This window comes from Chinchilla lanigera, unplaced genomic scaffold (genome assembly GCF_000276665.1).
Source record: "Chinchilla lanigera isolate Chin_1 unplaced genomic scaffold, ChiLan1.0 scaffold00088, whole genome shotgun sequence".
Classification (NCBI taxonomy): domain Eukaryota; kingdom Metazoa; phylum Chordata; class Mammalia; order Rodentia; family Chinchillidae; genus Chinchilla; species Chinchilla lanigera.
Genome location: NW_004955489.1, coordinates 6,724,983 through 6,739,702, shown reverse-complemented (window position 1 = coordinate 6,739,702; position 14,720 = coordinate 6,724,983).

Here is a 14,720-nt window from a genome sequence, read left to right as displayed (position 1 = left end):
AGGCCACAAAGTTATCCTTAACACATTTAAAGACATTTAAACGATTCTAAGCATCTTCTTCAACAATAATGAATTTAAATTAGAGATCAAAAACATGAGGAAAGCTTCCTGATTGCCATTGCACCAACACTTTCTCCTCTGCAATTCCCATCTACCATGTGCCACCCAACCTTGGAGCCAGCTGACTATGGGATAAAACCTCCACAAACTGTGAGTTAAGATAAACTTTTCTTTCTTTAAAAAAATGAGGAAAACAGGAAAGTTAATAAATATGAAGAAATCAAACAATGTGCAACATATTATTAAACAACAAATGAGTGAACAAAAAATTACAAATAAAATTGAGAAATACTCTTCAACAAATAGAAATGAAAGTACAATGTACCAAGACTTAGAGGATGCAGTGAAAGTGGTGCTTAGAAGGAAATCTACACTAACAAATGCTTATTCTTAAAAAGAAAACTCTTTGAATCAGTAACCTAATTTTGCATCTTAAGTGACTAGGAAAAGAGGATTAAACTAAAACCAAAATCTGAGAGGCAGATAAGTAAAATACAATAGAAAGACTATAGGGAAAACCTACAAAATCAGAGTATTTGAAAAAAATTAACAAAATTGACAAACTTTTAACTAGATTAAGAAAAAAAGAAGACTCAAATTGCTAAAATTAGAAATAAAAGTGAAGATATTGCTGTTGATCTACAGTATTAAAATCATTAAAAGAGAATACTATTAACAAAGGTAAATAACAAATTAGAAAACAAAGTTAAAATGAATACATTCCTGCAAAGATTCAAGCAATGAAAATTGACTTAAAAAATAATGACATATCTGAACAGATTTAAACCAAGTAAAGAAACTATGTATTAATCACTTGCCGGTTACTGGAATGCAATACCCAACACCTGAATTTTAAGGCGGGGAGATGTTTATCTGGGCTCACGGTAGGGTTCAGTCCATGGTTGACCGAAGGGCAGAAAAGGCATGGTGGAAGGGCACAGCAGAAGAGAGCTGTTCAATCCATTGCATCCAGGAAGCAGATAAAAAAATCGAAGGTGAAGGACCAAGAACACATCTTTCCAGGTAATACCCCCAGTGACCTGCCTCTTTGGGCAGGCTCCACCTGCAAACACGTGAGACTTTCAGGGGATATTTTAGATTGACAATACAAAACCTCTTACTGATCAAAAGTCCAACATTATTTGGACCTGATGGTTCATGCTTGTAATTTCAGCACTCAGGAAACTGAGGCAGGAGGATCACTGCATGTTTGAGGCCAGCCTGTGCTACATAGTAAGTTCAAGGCAAGCCTGAACTACAAAGCTAGACCACGTCTTGAAAGGGTCTCAACCCCCTCACAAAGTCCAAAAATAGATTTTACTCTTTTAATCTATTCATTTTAATACAACACATATCAATGATGAAAAAGAAGGAGCTAAAAATTATCAAAGTCTTAAAAGAAAACACAAGCGTGACCTTAGGTTTAGCAATGAGTTCTTAAATATCACACCAGAGGCACAAGTAACACACACACACATACACACACATACACACACACACACAGGGAGGTCAGCCAGGCATGGCAGAACATACCTGTAATCTCAGCACTGAAGCACTGAAAAGGATTACTCTGAGTTCTAGATAAGCCTGGGCTACATAATGAGTTTGTGGTCAGCCTAAACTACCTAGTGAAACCCTGTCTCAAACCAACAAACAAAAGTAAAACAAAAAAGAGGTAAACAAAATTTTATCAAAATATTTAAAAATTTTTGTCCATCAAAAGTTATTAGTAGTTCAGTAATCACAGTACTCTGGGAGTCTAAAACAAGAGGATCATAACCCTGCCTCAAAATTAAAAATATATATGTATATAAAAGGACTGGGAATGTGGCTCAGTAGGAAAGGCCTGGGCTCAGTCCTCAGTACTGCAAAACAAACACAAAGCAAGACAGGGGGGAAAATCCCCGCAATTGGAAAAAATATTTGAAAACTGTGTATGATAAAGTTCTAGTGCCTGGAATATATGAAAACCCACTGCAAATTAAAAAAAATAAGGTGGGCAAAAGCCTTGAATTGTCATTTGTCCAAAGAAGATGGCTAAATGAAAAGCACATGAAAAGATGGTCATCTTTAGTCATTAGGGAAAGGTAAATCAAAGGCACAAAGAGGTATTATTACATACCCACTAGGATGAATCTTTTTCCAGCAAAGTACAAAATGCAAAAAATTACCTATTGGCAAGGATGTTGCGAAATTTATGAGAGTATAAACTGATGCAGCTGCCCCTGGAAAACACTTGTTGGGTGGCTCTTTAAGTTAAACATGCCATAACCACAACAATTTCCCCTCTGGGAATATACCCAAGAGATTTTATTTTATTTATTTATTTTTTTTTGCTTGTTTGTTTTTTTTGTTTTTTTCCGGTACCAGGAACCGAACTCACGACCTTGCGCTTGCCAGGCAGGCGCTTTTGCCGCTGAGCTAAATCCCCAGCCCCTACCCAAGAGATTTTAAAACAGATATTCAAACAAAAACTAGAACACAAATGCTCAGAGCAGCACTATTCAGAGGAGCCAAAAAGTCGAGGAACACTCTTATGTCCATCAGTGGATAATGAGTAAGCAAAATGTGGTACAGCCATACAATGGGGCACTATTCAGCCGTGACAGCAGTAAAGTACTGATACAAGCTGTGGGTGAACCTTGAAATATTATCTTCAGTAAAAAAATAAACACAAAGTGACCCAGGTTGTATGGTTTGATTTATGTAACACATGCAGAGTTGGTTAATGCATCGTAACACAAAGCAGGTTGGTGTTTCGCAGCGCTGGGGAGAAGGACTTAATGGGAAGTGACTCCTTATGGAATGCAGGTTTTCTTTAGGATTGATGAAATTTATTTGGAATTTGATAGAAGTGGTTTTTGTCCAACATTGTGAATGCCATAAATGCCACTGAAACATACACCTTAAAATGGTTAATGTTATGTTATGCAAGTTTTACCTCCAAAATGAGTGCTATTGCTCAGCATAATTCCCTTGAGATTCATATAAGCTCCGTACTTTCCGTATCTTCAGAGAAACTGATGAAAGGGCCGGGGCCAAGCTAGAATATCAGTAACGTTTCCTACTCATGTGAAATTCCTCTGCTCATACTTGTGTACATTTCTACCAGACATAATGCCACTTACCTGTCATAGTCTACTACTCTCCCTCTTGTTCCTAAGGTTACAGTGAAATTCTGTACTGAATTTAATGAGTATCTTCATTGACTGCTACTGCAGCTGAAACAAAAGGAATTTATTATCTTGCAGTTATTGAGGTCAGAAATGTGAAATAAGCTTCATTTGGCTAAAATTGAGGTATCAGCAGGGCTGTGTGCCTCTTGAAAACTGTAGGAGACAACATATATTCCCTTGTCCAGTTTTTAGGGACCACCAACATTCCTTGTCCAGGAGCCCCTCCACCTTCAAAACCTATCCATCCAAGCTCCCCTTCTCCTTTTGGATACTTCTTTTTCTTTCTTCCTTTTATAAAACTGAATGAATTGTACCTACCTGGATATTTTAGGATATTATCCATATCTCAAGTCCTTTAACCACGTGTCCAAAGTTCCTTTAGCCATATAAATTAACGTTTAAATATTCTGAGGATTAATACGGGCCTGGTGGCACACATCTGTAATCTCAGCACTCGGGAGACTGAGGCAAGAGGATCTTTCTGAGTCCTGGTCTGCATAGGGAGGTCAAGGCCAGCCTGAGCTACATGGCAAGACCTTGTCTTTTAGATACCAAAAAAAAAAAAAAAAAAATGTGAATGCATTTGATGACCATTATTCAGCCTACCACAGTATTTTTTTCTGAAATTCAGACATATTGGTTCAACTGCATCTCCTTGATTTATCAGGCTAGTTAGCCTTTCAAGGATCATCAATCAAATCCATTGATTTAAGTGCAACATATGGAAAGAAGTGGAAAGAACCATAAGGAACTGGCTATGTCAGTTATGCTGCAACAAAAGCTAGACACAAAGTAAACAATTCTGTAGAGTTATGGCTTTTATTAAACCATATCCTGTATTTGTTGCTATTCATATCTGCTTGTTTAAGAGCAATGCCAGGGATATTTTGCAGATTCAGTACAAATTGATTAATTATTCTTTCCTGCATCTCTTCACTAAGATATTATTTTGGTGGTTTGTAATATTGGTTTGCATCTTCTTACAGTAAAAGTACAGTAATAATTTGTATTGGTAAATGGAAAAAATGGCACTTAAATGTTCATTTACCTAAGCTGCAACCATATTTCCAAGATGTACAATGAAACAGAAACAGCATAACCTCCAACGTGCTGCACAGTTCTTGTAAATATGTGCAAACTACAAAGAAGGGTGATATATTTAATGTATATAATATATATTTAATGTATGTAAATTAAAAATACAAATATGCACACATGTATACGTGAAAGCATATCCTAATAGGAACTTGTTTTTTCTAATCTTTGCTATACTGGGTCCCTAAAAAGAGGTTCTTCTTACCAAATTAAAATAGATTCTCAGTATATGAAAGGAAATCCCTTTTTCAGGAGCTCAGACTAAAAGTTCTATTAAGACTCACGGCAATTACTAGTCAAAAACATAATAAACATACATAAACCCAATGTATTTCCTGGGCTTACTGGTGACAATGAGTATTGAGACATGTATTCCTTCCATCTGAGACTCCAAAGAGATCTTAAGAGTTTTCTGGCTTAAATACTATAGATTGCATTTGTGACATCTGCTCATTTAATAAATATGTCTTCCGGGAAATCAGCAAGTATATTGATTAAGAGAGTCAAAGACAGGTTGTAAAGCAGGAAGGCCCCTTTAGGATAATCCTGGCAGATAGGCTTTCAGTATTTAAACACTTTGGGAAAGTTCTTTAAGGTTTGTTAAGTTACCTGGGATCCTCTCCCTCTCTCCCTTCCCTCCAAATCCATACAATCTGCTTTAACATTCGCGCTCTTTGCTTAAATTTACACATGTATCTGGCTGGGCTGTTTTGACATAAGGGAGGTACTGAGGATTTCCTTTTAAGCCTTGGTTTTATTCTGTGTTACTAAATCTGAAGAACAGAAATTCCTTTTTACAAATAGTGGGCTTAGTTAACGCTTCTCTAATATCTTTACTGTAGCATTGGAAATTTGCCTTTTCTAATACTACCTTGTCCCTTTACATTGAGTCACCTGTATTTTTAATCAAATTGTATATATTGACATTTCATTGTTTTCTTTGATTTTCTTTGTTTCCATTTGTCCTCTCTAAGCTGTGAGCCAAGAGAGTTGAGATCCAGGCTTTTTAATGAGTCAGCTGTGTAGAGCCCAGACATTGAAAGAGGTTTCCGTAGCAACGGGAGATGTGTGGGAAAGCCTTATGTACACTATACCTTAAGAAGCAGGATTTACTGGCTGAGGCACAAAGCTTTCCCCTGACACTGGAGTTATTTTCTAAGCACCAGGATATTTAGTTTGTGCTACTTTTAGTTAACAAACATGGTATTTACTCTCTAGGCAAACTTTCCATTATGTGGAACAAATTTAAATACTGATAATAAGCATATACATTTTCAAAAATAACTCTGAAACTAATAAACCACTGTTAACCAAAGGAGTCAAGCTTTAGTCAGTGATATAATATAGCAAAGGTATCTTGTGGATCTCATCACAAATACATTCATGGTAAGAGTGAATAGTCTGGATATGGTTGGTTCCATCCTTAGCTATAAAGGGGTCCTTAACTAAAGTAAATATCTGACACCTAGTACATTTCCTAGAAGAAAATACAACTTCCAGACAATCTTTACTTGATCTGTGGTTGGTTTAATTCATGCTTAAATTTTTCCCTAAGTAAGCCAAAACTTTAGGCCTGATTTTCTGTTCCGAATCCTAGGTTATTGTACTGCAATGTATTGGGCAGAAGTAAAGGCATAAGTGTGTTTCCACATCTGCTACTAAGGAAGAAACTTCAAGATCATTCTGCGTAATTCATTCTTCTATAATACAAAGTCCATATATTGTCTGAAGTTTTGAAAACCAAAAACAAAACTCCATGTGATCCAAGAAATTGCAATTGGACCATACCGGTAGTTTTAAGCAAATCTTGCAACATGAAAATTTTTTCAAATAATATATCTCAACTTAAAACTAAACATGGTAATTTGCACGGTCAAGATGACCCTTGTATAATCTTTAGGCTGTGGTAAGAACCTGGTTTCTAAGAACCATTCATTTCTCTTTATTTCTGCCACTGTCTTCTACACTCATTCATCCTCTACATTTTTGTACTTTTTTACACTGAAAACCCACAAGTTCAATGTCCCCCTACAGAAATCCTCCATTAATATCTACAGTGACAGATAACAAAACATACCTGAAATTTTAGCTCATCCAAACAAAAATATTAGATGGTAATTTTAAAGCAACTATTATGGAAAACTAGAGGCGTATACAAAACTACCAGCAATGTTATGTGATTCCAGACTCAACTCTATTTGCATGGAACATCAAAACAAGAATTGTTTTTGTGGTTTAGTACAATTCCCTCATTTTATGCTGGTGAAACTAGGTCATTTATTGACAGGAGGTTATTTTCCTTCAATTTAATACAGGGAATTTTGGAGATGCTTTTAAATTGAAGTGTATTTTTAATTTCCTGATAATATATTTTAAAGCCAAACTACATTTGGTTAACATATTTTGCTTCAAAGAGCTTGCAGGGCAGGAGGATAGTGTACTTGTAAATGAAATGTATGCCTTATAAAAGACATTTCCTATCCTGCAGAACTGTGGGCAGCATATTTCTGTTGTTTATACATTACACAATCTAAACTATTGAGTTATAATCATCCCAAAAGACAAAGACAACAGACTCAAACAATCTGTAAAGTACAGTATTTAATGGAATTGAAAATAAAATGTAATCTGTACACAATTTATATAACTTTTCTCAGACAACTAACAGGAATGTTCCTCTTTGTTTATGACAAAAGACACGGTTGAAAATGCCTAATATCATCATGACTAGTATGAGGTGGTCATAAATACTGTGTAAGTGGCATGATAATTCTTTCTGCATTAATATAAATATACCAAAGACATAGCTAAAGCCTCAGCAGGCCAAATCATTAAGGACAAATACTGTCTTATAGCTGTAATGATTTTTCTATTGGCTGTCTTTTATTAAGTATGCTCTAAACAAAAAGGATACCTATAAAAACTTGCTTTCAAATAAATGTACCAACCTTACTGTTTTGCCTGATTTCCATATTAGTATTACTGAGGTAGTAAAATTAGTTCCAAAGACAATTACTTATCTACTGAATAATTAATATGTCTTAAGAAGTATACTTAGTACATGCTTGTTGAATACAAGGGTAATGAACAAATGAATAATGTCCTAAATTGCTTTTACCCACGTCTTTCATGGACTTCTTAGCCTTCCTTCAATTCCCTCAATTTCTGAGTATTACTAATATGTTATATTTTGGTTTCAAATGTCACATACATTTCCAGTTTGATCCTGTGATTTGAGGCCCAATTCTAATCGCTCTGCCTAGCTACTAGACATGTCTTTTTGAATTGTGAATTCTTTCTCCCAAACCAATTATACCCACAAGCAAACTCTCTTTCCCAACAGCTAGCATCTCCAATTAAATTTTGCCCTACTTCAAATAATTTTGTCCCCATTAAGAACACTTTTTTTCTCTTGAACTATTCAGGCTTTAAAACTTTGGATCATACCTGGCAATTTCTACTCATCAGTTTTTCATTTCAATAAGTCAAACTCTGTTTTTTTTTGTAACAGCTGGCATTTCCATCTTTATTATTTTCCTTTCATCTGTGCTCATTCCCGTGTACCCTCTTATCCTTAGATTACTGCAAGTCTCTTTGTTGGGCCCTCGAGTTCCAAGTTCTCCTTAACCTTAAGTTACCCCCATTGCTTCACTTAGGGCTGTCTCCTCCAACACTTATAATTCACGTCTGTCAGATTAGCACTACCTCATATAGCTTTATACTTGGTCTTACTCTTGTGTGTAGCGCATATCCCCCCAGTAAATTTTAAACTCCTCAGAGGGGTGCATAACCTATTAAACTGCTCTGTACTTCTTATATTCCTAGGTACAGAGTATCTAATTAAAAAAAATTTAGAAAGTATGTGGATAAAAATCAAGAGAATGCAGGGTTAAAGGAAACAGAAGATAAAACAATCAAAGAATAAAAGGGCATACTTTATCTACGCAAACATACCCCAGGAAAAGTGACATCTCTCAATTCTGTCCACCCTAACCCTGTCTCACTCACCCTAGTTTGGCAGGGAAGAAGCCTTTGTTCTTTACCTTGGTCAACATTCTTTTTTGTCAGTCTGAACATGGGAGGGATGAGCTGGTAGTCTTAGCATTGAAGTAGAGTTCACAAAGAGCTGATGTCTTCGCTAGAGTACTCAATTTCCAGAGACTTTGGGGAATAAAGAACTTTGGTAAAGAAACAATAAACATCTAGTTTCTCTTGCAGGGATCATCACCCAGAGGTTTTTTAGAGTCCAACATCTCATTTACCACTGATATCCACAAAAATTTTCAAAAATTAACAATGCTTGATGCTTGTGCTCTGGTCTTAATGTTTGTGCTCTCCACCAATTCACATGTTGATGTGAAATCCCACATTGTGTGGCTATGCCACTTGCTGTGGTCTGAATGTCTGTGTCTCCAAAACTTACACATTGAAATCGTAACCCAGGAGCTTCCAGAAGGTGATGAGGTCATGAGGGCAGAACACTAATGAATGGAATTACTGTCCTTATTAAAAAGACCTTAGGGAACATTGTTGGTCTTTCTGTCATGTAAGGACACATAAAAGGTTCCACCTACATAGAACAGGGTCTCACCAGACACCGAATCTACTGGAAAATTGATTTGCAATTTACCAGCCTCAAGACCTGAGAGCAACACAATTATCTTGTTTATAAATTACCTAACCTAAGGTATTTTGTTATAGCAGCCTGAACAGACTAAGGCAGCTTATAATAATATTTTAGTAAGGCCAGCCTTTGTCATGTTTAGTAACATATGCCTCAAAATCTGTGAGATGTAGATGGTGTAATCCCAATATTTTGGGAAGCTGAGACAGAAAGATCCCAAGTTCAAGCCTAGCCTGTGAAAATTAATGACTTAGCAAGACCCTGTTTCAAAGTTTACAAAAGCCTAAGAAAGTAGCTAAGTTTGAGGACCCTGGGTTCAACCCCCAGTACTACAAAACAAAACCAAAAAACTCAGAGACATAAGACATAAAACTATATTTCTCGCTGACACAAAATCCATTGGGAATCACTTCAGGGTGGATATTTTCTCCATTTAGTGACTGTAACTGATGCTCTTTTGGTTTTGTAATGACATCATTTCAGTACATCATCTCCATGGTTACTAAAAAGGGGATGAGAGAGCTGGAGATGGCAAACCAACTCTTAACTCTATGACTTAGTTCTCTAATATCATGTGCCATACCTGCTTAAAGAGTATCCACAAAGTCCCAATATAGCTAAAAGGTATTAGGCTACATATAGCCAAACACATGGAAAATGGGGAAAGAGTTTTTGTCTTCCACAAGTATCTTTCCAATCCAAGCAATTTTACATTTATTTCCCACTTGATTTCCATAACAATCCTATAAGGTCTGTGGAGAATGTAGTGGTTGCTTTGTAGAAATGTGTTAACTAAGTCCAGTGGGTGTAATGACTTTGCTAAAATAAAAAATTCAACTAATAAAGTTGAAATTAGAACCAGGATGCCTCATGTTATTCTAGAGTGCTTTGTGTTTTAAAATTTTCTTCCTGAAAGAATAAGAAAAAAGCAAGAGCAAAAAGCACTCCAAGAAAATAAAGATGGTGGACTCATTTCATACTCAACCACTTTACATTATTTCCAGGTTTAAAATAAATTTATTAATCTTTAACTCCAGTGACACAAGAAGTAGCACCACAGATTAACAAATGGGATCATATCAAATTAAAAAGCTCCTGCATAATGCATAAAGCAATCAAGAGTGTAAAGAGACAACCTACAGAATGAGGAAAAAGTTTTGTCCACTATTCCTCAGACAGAAGACTAATATCTAGAGTATATAAAGAATTCAAAAAAATTGGATACTCCCCCAAAATATAAGAACCAATCAAAAATGGGCAACTGAAATAAATACATCTCAGAAGAAGAAATGCACATAGCCCATAAATTACATAAAAAATGTTCAACATCACTGGCCACTAGAGACATGAAAATTAAAACAAAATTGATATTTCATTTTATTCCAGAAAGAATGGATATCATCAAGAAATCAAATAATAATAAATACTGGTGAGGTGGTGGAAAAAAGAACACTTCTACATTGTTGGTGGAAATGTAAACTGCTGCAACCACCATGGAAATGAATATGGAGGCTACCCAAAAAATTAAAAGTAGAAATTCCATTTGACCTTGCTATTCCCTTTGTAGGTATCTTCCCAGAAGATTTAAGACAGCATATTACATGGATACATGCATATCCATGTTTATTCCAACACAATCCATAAAACATAAAACTTGAAATTAGCCTATATGTCCATCAACATATGAATGAATAAAGAAAATGTGATGTTTACACACTATGGGGTATTACTGTGCCATAAAGAAGGATAAACTTGAGTCATTTGTAGGAAAATGGATGCACCTTGATACCATAATAGTAAGTGAAATAAGTCAGACACAGGAGCTTAAATAGTTCATTATTTCTCTTATGTGAGAATCCCAAAATATAAATAAAGAGCAAAATAAAAGATAGTGAGGAGATGCACTTTTTCCAATGGGAAGAGAATCAAGAGATGAAGGGAGAGGGGAAGGAGATGAAGCAAAGAGACAAAAAAAATAATGTGTGTTATGTACACGTACCCACTCTTCACAAGGAATGTAATCATTATGTGATGGAAACATGTGCTAATCAAAAATAAAGAGTGAAAAAAAAGATTCCTTTTCAAAAGATGCGAATGGGATTGGGAAAAAGAGAGGAATCAAGATATACCGTGTACAGATACAAATTCCTTGTGATGAGTGTGGTCATTATGTAATGTATACCTAAATTATACCAATAAACTTAAACAAACTAAAAATAGGTAAATAAATTATAACCATGCAAAAATTTTTTAAAACTTAAAAATTTTTTTCAGAATCCTTTTAAAAAAAATTATCAGATACTTATTTTAATCTAAATGCCGGGACTTTTTTACTGGCAAAAGAAAGTCTTTACTGTCTCAACAGCAGTTAGTACCAAATGCACAAAGCTATTTAAAAGAAATAACAAAGCAGAAAATCTTAATACACAAAAGCATTGCTGAAAAGAAATCTAGTCAGCAGATGTTTAATATTTCATATGTGGTCCTATGTCAAGGTCATTAGACATACACATACACTTGTGTATGCATTGTCCTAGACAGATAATTTGTCAATTAGACTTCAAAATAATAGAGGGGGCTGGGGATTTAGCTCAGCGGCAAAGCGCCTGCCTGGCAAGCACAAGGTCGTGAGTTCGGTTCCCGGTACCGAAGAAAAACCAAAACCAAAAAAAAAAAAAAAATAATAGATGTCGCACATCTTTTACTGGATCTTTCTTGAAACTTTTTCTACCACACTTAAAGTCCTAATTTTACACTTGCCACATTATGTTATAATCACTGATGTTGATATCTCTCTTCTCCACCAGCTTTGAAGACAAGGATCGTGTCTTACTGGTTGATATACCCATAACACATAGTGAAATACTCCTACCTCTCTTGTTTCTTTTCTGAAGGTTACATAACTTTTATTAATCATTTATTCCTGCATGTTTCTCAATACTCCATCCTGGGTCAACTTTTCTTCTCAATTTATATACTCCTGTAGGGAAATTTCATCATGTTTCAAGGGTTAAAGAAGCAATATCATGGTGGTCTCTGGTTCCTGTCTTTGATTGAGCTTTAGACTGATCATTCATTGTCTATAAGACCTTTCCAGTGCTCCTGAAATTAACCCACTTCTAGCTGACTCATTTATTTCCTTCCCCACATCCAAACTATCACTGCTTCTATGTTCTGTAGTTTTTTGAATGACGACACCATCCAAATAATAATTCAAGCTAGACATTTGGGAGGCATTTCTCCCCCTCATTATCATGTACCATAACCAATCAGTAGCCAAATCCTTCTCTTTCTACTTTATTAAAATTCTCTCAAGTCCATAAAAATTCTCTCCATCTCCGCTTCTACTATATCAACCATGGCACTATTACCTCATAACTGAAATGCTTCAATCATTCCTTTTCCATTCCATTTTTCATAATTTAGACAACTGTCTAAAATACCAATAAGATCTTATAACTATCCTATTAAAAATTTATTCATTATTAAAATACTCAATAATCTGCTATTACTGTTTTGAGTACACAGGAAAAATGTGTAATTCATATTTGAATGAGCTTGAGATATAGAGGAGGTGAATATGGGATGAAAAATTAGTATATAATCAGCTAAAGTTTTTTTGCTAAAAACAATGGAAGCTGAATAACTTAAGCAAAATTTTTAAATACATTAAAATGACAATGGAAGCTGAATAACTTAAGCAAAATTTTTAAATACATTAAAATGACATTAAAATAAAGTGAGTACCACAGAGTACCAATATAAAGTCTGGAAGAATATGTTCAGAAAACAGTCAAGAGCCAAAAATAACTAGGTGGCAAAAGGTACAGCCAAAGTCATTCCACAGTAACAACAGATGTTGGCCCCTTGATTATCAGGTCTATGAATCATCTCTAACTGTTCATGTTTCTTTGCATCACTTACTCAAAATTCAAATCCCAGTAGGCTGGTAACATGCTTCAGTGACAGCACTTGCCTTACATTTGAGAGGCGTTGAGTTACATTCCCAGCATTTCCTTATCCTGACAAAAATCAAATTCCAGAATAGACCATGCAGCTGGTGAAGTATAGGTTATGTATCCATGACTAACTTGGTGTCAGGAAGGAAGAAGTGAGAATACTGGACTATTTCAAAATCTATGGTAGAGTCCCACCAGGAATCATCAGTGGCAGATTCTCTTAGAATGGAATGGCTATTTAGATATTAGGCAACCTGCAAAATGCCAACTGTATATAAATATAATCAAGTTTGAAATCCCTTATTCCAAAATCTAGTGTACAGCTATATTTCTGAATTCATAGATTTCCAGACTTAGAAAGGCAGTATAGTCCATATAGTGTATATTAAACATCACACTAAATGTGACTTAGGGCAGTGTCCTATAATCATACACGTTTACTTTCCTGAGCTGGAATATGTGACTATTAGCTAACTGGGACAAATAAAGACTAAAGAATATCTCACATCCCTTCTGATTAACTTTCACTACCAGATAAATTCAGGTCAGTTCATTGCTTTAATGAATTATGAAATATTTTCTATTTTTGTAGCTTTCATGATTTGAGAATTATAAGAAAGACACAGTTAGCCTATTTGTACTAAGCACCATAAAAATAATCCAGGTTTCTAAGGTAAAGAGGAACACAATTACTCTTAAGAAATAAGGATAACTTACTGAAAAAGGTATTATTTGAACAGTCTACCTTAAAATATGACTAGGGTTTCAGTAGTCATCTGACTGAGAGATGGGACAGACACACTAGAAGGAATAGGATGAGGAAAACCCCTAGATGTAGGCACAAGGAAACATGTGGAGAATAACTTTTTCTAGTCTATGAAGGGGAGGAGCAGGTTGTAACCTTTGAAAATTAGAAAGCCAGATTAAGATATTAATTTTATTCTCCACCCAGCTAGGAGCCATCAAAAGCTTTAGAGAATGGAACTATAAGATCAGTAGTATGCTCTGAGAAGATGAAGGCTGCTGTTCTGAGTCAGTTTAAAATAATCTGTGTAGATAAATTCTATCTGATGTCACAGTAGGTGTTTAATTTATACAATTGAAATCCAATTTCTCTTGTCCTTTTCTCAGTAAAGATAAAGTGCTGCTCAACACAAACTAGTCAATACTCTTATACTTGCAGAACATTCCTATTCAATTGCCTATGAAGAAGTATTGAAGAATTGTCAGAATAGTTGTGAATAACTAGTTTATTGGTGTAAGATACACCGCAAACGCACAATGTGATGCAGAATTTTAGAATTAAATATTAATATTTAACCACTTTTCTGTTGTTGCTTGTTTCTTTTAATGATCTATTGTCCCCATGATGTTGTATCAGAATGAGCTAATTGCAGTAATGCCACAGTGAGAGCAATAGTTAAAGAGAGGATCAGTTCCACAAAACATTTATTGAGCATTCAGCAAGGCCAGATATTACACTAGGCAATTTCGGTGTGTGATATTTGTGTCAGGAGTGAACTATTTCTTGGCCATGTACCAGGAAACAAATCTCTTTCCTTTCTCTGCTCACTCAAAATTCCACCCTCCTTTCTTGGATGAAAAACAAAATTTCCATTTTTGGAACTTCTTGATCCTGAGGAACAGGAACCAGTAGTTTCTTCATTTCAAAGTATCTCTAGTCTCAGCTATCACAGGATCTGAGTGGCTATATATCAAAGACCACTGGCAGTATCAGTTGATTAGCTGCCAAAAACATAAAAGAAATGCAGTCTCAGCCTCTGTGATGCTAGTAGCTCATTAGAG